This window comes from Tenrec ecaudatus, chromosome 6, assembly GCF_050624435.1.
Source record: "Tenrec ecaudatus isolate mTenEca1 chromosome 6, mTenEca1.hap1, whole genome shotgun sequence".
Classification (NCBI taxonomy): Eukaryota; Metazoa; Chordata; class Mammalia; order Afrosoricida; family Tenrecidae; genus Tenrec; species Tenrec ecaudatus.
The window spans coordinates 105,230,139-105,238,528 of record NC_134535.1 but is presented as its reverse complement, the minus strand read 5'-3'; positions in this window follow the sequence as shown (position 1 = coordinate 105,238,528).

The window sequence follows — 8,390 nt, the reverse complement described above, 5'->3', positions numbered from 1 at the left end:
TTTAAGGGAGTGTATTAGTAGATATTAGAATCTTGGTCAGAGTTCTGACAAGGTGACACCCAGGTAAGCAGCCACATCTGGAGCTCCATGGCAATTACATAAACCTGCTGGATGAGTGGGGAGATTCAGGTAAGTGAATCAACTCCCGCGACAACCTGGGGAACTTCCTGGTCTGGGAGGCGACCTTCCCCATATAGGACCTGGTCCCACGGATACCCCAACCCACACCTGCACCGGCCACAACAACTGGGTCCAGCCACAGCCACCATCGTCTGATCGCCCCCTCCCTCCCCTGAAGCCTGATGGCCACATATGGAGCTAGCCAGCTACCTTATTGAGCCCCAAGCACCGCTAGTCAGCCCCCGGCACTCTGCTGTGAGCAGCGCCCTTCTCCCCACATGGCGGCAGTTCCTGCCACCCAGTGGCTGTCCCAGTGGCTTTGGCAAGACCCTATCCACAGCCTGCCCGCAGTAAGTCATCACCCGTGGCTGACGTGGCTCTCCACCATTGCCTGCCACCTTCCCCCGCTCATGGCAGCAGCGGCTTCTGCCATCGCTCAGTGCCCTCATTCGCAGCTGTGGCAACTGCCTCCACTGTTGCCTGGCAACCCCCACCCCCCCAGAAGTGGGACTTAACCTCTTGTCACCCTGCACCCCCTTCCAGCAGCAGGGCCTTTATGGCCTTAGCCTGGCATCGCCACTCACAGCAGTTGGGCTTTTTTTTTTTTCTTAAATCATTTTACTGGGGGTTCTTACAGCTCTCATAACAATCCATACATTGGTTGTATCAAACACATTTGTACATATGCTGCCATCTCTTACAAAACATTTTCTTTCTACTTAACTCCTTGGTATCAGCTCCTCATTTTTTTTGTCTTCCCTCACCTTCCGCATCCTCCCACCCTCATGGACCATGGTAAATTAAAAATTCTTATCATTTTCATATCGTACACTATTCACTGTCTTCCTTCACCTGTGTTTCTGTTGTTCGCCACCCTGGGTGGGGGTGGGGGTGCGGGGTATACATCAAGCAATGAGACTTTTGCTACTGTCACCCGGCACCCCTTCCGGCGGCAGATCTTTCCACCCTCTGCTCAGCACCCACACCTATGACAGCAGGGCTCTTTATACCATTACCCGGTACTCCCATCTGTGGCAGTAGAGCTTTGCATACTGTTGCCCAGCGCCCCCATTCAAGGTTGTGGGGCTCTTTCTACTGTAGCCCAGCACCCCCTGTGGCAGCAGGGATTCTACCGCGCTAGCCTGGCACCCCCCTCTCCAAGCAGCAGGGCTTCTAGCATCACATGGCATCCCCAACCGCAACAGTGGGGTCCTTTCTACTGGCACCCCCGCCCATAGCGGCAGGGATTCTTCCACAGTTGCCCGGCACCCCTACGCACAGTGCTGCCCTAGCTGCCTGAAACCGCCCCGCCCATGTTCCATGAGAGCCACCAGACCTGCCCTCCAAATAGGTAATCCATGCTAAAGAGAGTAAAACCCTAGTGGGATAAAGAAGCAGCCCTACTCCTTAGCAGTTGGTTATAGGCAGCCTGCAGAAGCATTCCTACCAGCCTCTCAGAGAGAGAGCCCAAAGACCTTTGACTCCACAGAAATCGGTGCTGAACTCCAATATGACGCACAGCAACCACCCATAACAACCTCAAAAACAACAAAAATGAAACAAAACAAAATGCAATGTCACAGTAAGTCCTGAACCTACCCACTAAAGCAGAAGTTGAGCTACTCCATAAATATTCAGAATGCTGTTTGGGATCATATAGAATATGAGGGAAGCAATACAGAATGAAGGGTGAAACGATAGAGGAGATGAAAGCCATGAGTCAAAGGGAAATACAAGTTAAGGGGTGAGATAAAAGCAAATTTAACAGTTTTTGCAAACAGCCTAGAAGAAGCTGAGTACAATACCATTGACCTGGAGGATAACCAGGCAGACTTCAACAAATGGGAAAAACAGTCAAAATCATTTTAGGAACCCTGAGAATGGCAGATGCTATGAAGAACAGCATCCAAATAACTGAATTACCAGAACAAGACGAAGTCAGGCAAAAACAGCAAGGGAATTCCAAGAGTAAAACATCCCCAGCTAAATGAATGAGAATCAGGTAACTATCCAGGAAGCAGAGGACACCAGCTAGATGGAATCCAGGAAGAATTAACTCTCCAACTTTGAGGAAAAGGAGAATTAGAGCACTTAAGGGGCGGGAAAGGCAGTCACCTATAATGGTACCCAAATACAAATAATCTCAGACTTATCAACATGTTAAGAGGAGGAACGGGTGGAGTAACGTCTTCTGAAAATTGAAAGAAAACAATGCAAGCCTGAGGACCCTCTACCCAGCCAAACTATCAAGATAGAGCAGTGAGAACCTTCCCAGGAAAGAAAAACATCAAAGAATACATTTAAAGGAACCCAGCTCTTTAAAAAAATCCTTGCCATCCCAGTGTGGTCAGAAGAACACATTCATAAAGCACAAATAGGAGACTACCACATCGAGCAACTCCACCCAGAGTTCAACACATTGAAAACCCCCCAAAATAGCACTGGCTCAATGTTGAGAAGAAGGGAAGAATGAAACACAAACACACAGCTCTGATAAGAAGAGGTAAGAAAACAAAAAAGGTACAAGATGATATCTCAGAGACTACAGATGGATGTCATAACTCTGAATATCAATGAACTGAATTCTCCCATTAAAAGACAGACTAGCAGACTCGCTTAGAACACAACCCATAAATCTTGCCTACAGGAGACACATTTCAAGCTTGCAGGCAAAAATAGACTGAGACTCAAAGATGACAAAAATATGCCAACCAAATGGCAATTCAAAAACAGCAGGGATTGCAATCTTAATAACAAAATTGATCTCAAGGTGCAAGCTGTACCAAGAGATAAATAGAGGCATTATATAATGCTCAAGGGATCAGTAGACCAAGAACCAGTGAGCATAATAAACATTTATGCACCCAAGAGGCCCATGAATTTCATATAGCAAACTCTCCCAAAGATTAAAAACAAAATCACAGGCTCAATAATCATAGTACATGACTTTACAGGGAAAGAAGCTTAAAAAAGAAGATTCAGAACTAAATAATTAGGCACCATGGCCTGATAGATATCTTCATAGCTGGCCACCAAATTTGAAAAAAAAGTTCACATTCTTTCCAAGCCCACATGGCATATACCCAAAGATAAACCACATGGTGGGACACAAGTCAAGCCTGTGCAAATTCAAGCGCAGAGGTCACTCAGACTTCTGTCTTGGACCACTATGCCATAAGGCTAGGAATCAACAAAAGGATTAAGAAAACAAGGGTAAATAATTAGAGGAAGAATAACTGTATACTGCAAAATAAGTGGGCATGAGCTCTGATCAGAGAGAAAATCAGGAAGTTTTTAGAAAACGAGTTGAAAATACAATGTATCCAAAACTTTAGGACACAGCCAAGACAGTCATAAGAAAACAAGTAAATGTGGTAAAGAAAGCTGATGGTGGCCGGCTATCAAAAGAGATAGTGGCTGGGGTCTTAAAGGCTTGAAGATAAACAAGCGGCCATCTAGCTCAGAAGCAACAAAACCCACATGGAAGAACACACCAGCCTGGGTGATCTCGTGGCCCAAAGGGATCAGTTATCAGGCATCAAAGAACAAAAAATCATCATTGGCTGCACACCTCCATGATACGATCACCGAAGACAAACGGGTGCATAAGCAAATGTGGCGAAGACAGCTGATGGTGCCCGGATATCGAAAGAGATAGTGTCTGGGGTCTTAAAGGCTTGAAGGTGAACAAGTAGCCATCTAGCTCAAGCAATAACGCCCACATGGAAGAAGCACACCAGCCTGTGCGATCACGAGGTGCCAAAGGGAGGCATCATGCAATGTATATATATACACACACACACACCATAGTGAATGAAGGGGGAAGTGCAGTGTGGAGACCTGAGGCCCAAATGTCGACCACTGGAGATCCCCTCATAGAGGGGTTTAGGAGAGGAGATGGGTCAGTCAGGGTGCGATGTAGTACCGATGAAGAACACAGCTTTCCCCCAGATCCTGGATGCTTCCTGTCCCCCTCCCCCCCAACTACCATGATCCGAATTCTACCTCGCAGGACTGGATAGGGCAGAGATTGTACACTGGTGCATATGGGAGCAGGAGGCACAGGGAACCCAGGGTGGACGATACCTTCAGGACCAGGGGTGTAAGGGGCGATGCTGGGAGAGTGGAGGGTGAGTGGGTTGGAAAGGGGGAACTGATTACAAGGATCCACATGTGACCTCCTCCCAGGGAGATGGACGGCAGAGAAGGGGGGGAAGGGAGACTCCGGATAGGGCAAGATATAACAAAATAGCAATCTGTGGATTATCAAGGGCTCATGAGGGAGGGGGAAGCGGGGAGGGAGGGGGAAAAAAAGAGGACCTGATGCGGAGGGCTTAAGTGGAGAGAAAATGCTTTGAGAGTGATTAGGACAAAGAATGTACGGATGTGCTTTATACAATTGATGTATGTATATGTGTGGATTGTGATAAGAGTTGTATGAGCCCCTAATAAAATGTAAAAAAAGAAAAGAAAAAAATGATTAGGGCAAAGAATGTACAGATGTGCTTTATACAATTGATGTATGTATATGTATGGATTGTGATAAGAGTTGTATGAGCCCATAATAAAATGTTTTTTTAAAAAAAGAAAACTTGATAGCAATAAATGCACACATGAAAATAGAAGAGATACTTATGATTGATACGCTGGGACAAAACCCCCAGCAATTAGAGTGGAGTCAAGAGGACGATCCTAATAACAAATAAAAATAATAATAATAATGAGGGCAAAAATAAATGATTGGGGAAACAAGAAATGCAGCAAAAAGTTGGTTCTTTGAAAGGATTAACAGAATCAATATTGCGTTGGCAAACCTAACCAAAGAAAGGAAGGAATAAATACCAATAACTAGGATGAGGGATGAAACGGGAAATTACAGTGGATCTTAATGAAATTTAAAGGTTAATTACATAGTACTATTCAACAACTTTGATGACATAGTAAAATACTTGGAAAAACAATCTGTCTCTAGATGGACGTCAAGAACCTCAATAAACCAATAACAATAGAGGAAATAGACAAGCTATTCCAGAAATACCAACTAAAAAATCCCCTGGGCAAGACAGCTTCACAGAATTCTACCAAGCATTCAGGGAAGAACTGACACAAAGCATACACAAACCCTTAAGAGCATAGAAAGAGACAGCAAACTCCCACACTCTTTCTATGAAGCTAGCATAACACTGATACCTAAAGCAGGCAAGGATCCCACAAGAATTGAGAACTACAGGCTGATATCTCTAATGAACATCGATGCAAAAATTCTTAACAAAATTAAGATTTTGAACAATAGAATACTAAAGTATATAAAATGAGTAATTCACTAGGAATAAGTGGGGTTTATTCCAGGGATTCAAGGGTGGTTCAACATCCAAAAGTCCATCAGCATTTTTGTCAACAACAGCCAAAAAGAACAAGAAACGCATGATTGTATCAATAAATGCAGGAAAGGCGTTCAACAACATCAAACACCCATCCCTGATTAAGACACTCAGCCAGATAGGAATGGAAGGAAAATTCCTCAATATAATACAAGCTATATACGAAAAGCCAACAGCCACTGTGGTAGCCAATGAGGAAAAGATGAAAAACAAGTCAACTAAATAAAGGGACCAGACAAGGATGCCCTGTACCCAACTCTTATTTAACATCATACTGGAGGTCCTCGCTAACAACATAAGGGAAAGAAAAGACACCAAAGGTATTCATCTGGGAAAGAAGAAGTGAAACTATCATTATTCATAGATGATATGATTATATATATGAAGAACCCCAAAAGTTCCACAAGAGGAAGTGATAGCGGAATATGGCAGAGTGGCAAGAAATAAAGCTTTAAAACACCCGAAACCTATCAAACTGCTTGTATACATCAGAAGAGTCCACTTAATAGGGGTTCAAAAAGCAGTACCCTGCACAATAGCTAAGCACCAATTGGAATGTCTAGGGATATACCTAACAACAAAAGATTTGTATGAGAAAAACAACAGAGCATTATTACAAGAAACCTAGAGTGACCTCAACAAACGGATATCCCGTGCTCGTGGACTGGAAAATACAGTACAGATGTTAATCTTGCCAAAGGCACTATACAAGTTACATGCTATCCTGATATAAATATCAATATCCATCTTCAAAGAATTGGAAAAAGTGTCTATGAACTTTGCATATGTACAGGGAAGAAGCCCAGAATTAGCAGAGAACTCCTCAAGACAGACAAAGTCAGAGGGCTTGCTTTACCTGACTGGCACCTACTCTCCAGCAACAGTGGTCCAAACATATGAGAAAATGTTCCCAATCATTAGCCATAAGAAAAATGCAAACTACAACAATGAGATATCACCTAACACCCTCAAAGATAGCCCAATTTGAAAACTCAAAAGCAATAAGTGTTAGAAGGGATGTGGTGCTAATAGGAACTCTCATCCAGTGCTGGTGGTTCTGTATGTATGTACAGCCATTATGGAAATCAATTTGGTGATACCAAAAACAAGTGGAAATTGAACTATCAAATGACTCAGCAATCCCCCAATTGAGCATATACCCAGAAGAACTAAGAAAGAGACCCATGATCAGACATCTGTGCTCCAGTATTTATCTGAGCACAGTTCACAATTGCAAAGAATTGGAAACAACCAAAATTTCCATCAACCGACAAATGGATTTAAAAACCCTGGTATGGAAGACTTCTGGCAAGATGGCTACCGAATAACACATACCAGAGTGACTCCACAGAAATCAGCACAGGAGACCAAGTGAGAGGGAAGTTCCATGTTGCTGAGTCACAGGAGCACGATAAAGAAGTAGCACAGACCCACTAGCTTTTGAGGAGCTGTGGACATTTGGCTTACCACTATGGAAGCCAGCTAAGGTTTAACCTTGTCCCTATTAGAGTCTCAGCCAGAGCTGGGCTTCTTTGACTGGCCCAAGGCCTTCAACACAGCCACAGCTTGCCACCGCTTCTGGCAGGGTTTTAACCCTTGCAGCCCCATGGTCAGGTGACAGGAACTCTGCCATATCTTTACTTTTATTTCTCTCTTTTCAATTATTCCCCTCACAGTCTCAGCAGGCTGTTTTTTTTCCTCTTCCCTTTTTTTCTCACACGCCACTGCCAACCTCCCAGCCACTCCCCTTATCCTAGGGCATTTACGCCTGCTCTCCACCCAGCTGGGGGAGTTCCAACCTCCACAGCGTAACCGCAGCTTGGAAAAGCCCGCACATCTTCTGAGGGATATCTGGCCCCCATGGCTGGGGAAGCTCCTGCCTGTTCTCCGAGGAAACTTCCTCCCTCCTACCATAGTGCCTCACACAGCCTAAGACAGCTCTGTCAACACTCTCCAATGCTCCATGCTGCTGCGGGAACATTATCCGCACCTCCGCAGCAACCAGCTGACTAGCACAATTACACCCACCATCCGCGATGCTCTACACCAAAGTGGACACGCTCACTTGCCTTATTCAGCACTCCCATTACAGCAGGCATGCACGCATGACCTCTGCTGCCATCAGCCACACCACCATGATGTGAAACCATCCAGTAGGGAATGATCCTCACAGATTCACAACCATTCAACCAGTGTCCCCTGAGAGGACCATCCAACATTCCCCCAAAATAACTGAATACTATTTGGCTAGGAATAGAGTGAAACCACAGGTGGATGAAGTGATAGATCAAACCCATTGTGCAATTAGCTGCAGGCCATTCAAAGAATAATTCCTACGAATCTCCCAGAGAGAGCTGAGTGTGCTTCAACTCTCTGGAAAATGGCACTGGGCTCCTCTAAAACAATAAAACTCAAACAGCAATCAGCCCTAACACCCTCAACGAAAAAACAGGAGACACAAAAGGCAATGTCAGAAGATGTCCTGAACCTAATGACGTGCACAGAAAAACCGACATTGGTCTACCACAAAAAGAAAATTTCAGAATTTTGCTTGGAGTCATACAGGATATAAGGGAAACAATACAGAAAAAGAATGAAATGATAGAGGAGATAAGGACCATACACCAAATGGTAATACAAGAAAGTAAGGACAAGATAACAAAAACCAGTAGCAAATCAGCAGACCTCACCAATCAACAGGCAGAGAACCGCACCAGAGACCTAGAAGACAGCCAAACAGACTTCAACAAAAGTGAAAAAAAAGTCTAAGATAATCAGAGAAGCTGAAGAAAACTAAGAGCTATGTCTGAAGCTATGAAGAGGAACAACATCAGAATAATCACATTACTGGAGGAAGACACAACAAATGAAGGGGAAAACTAGTGGGAG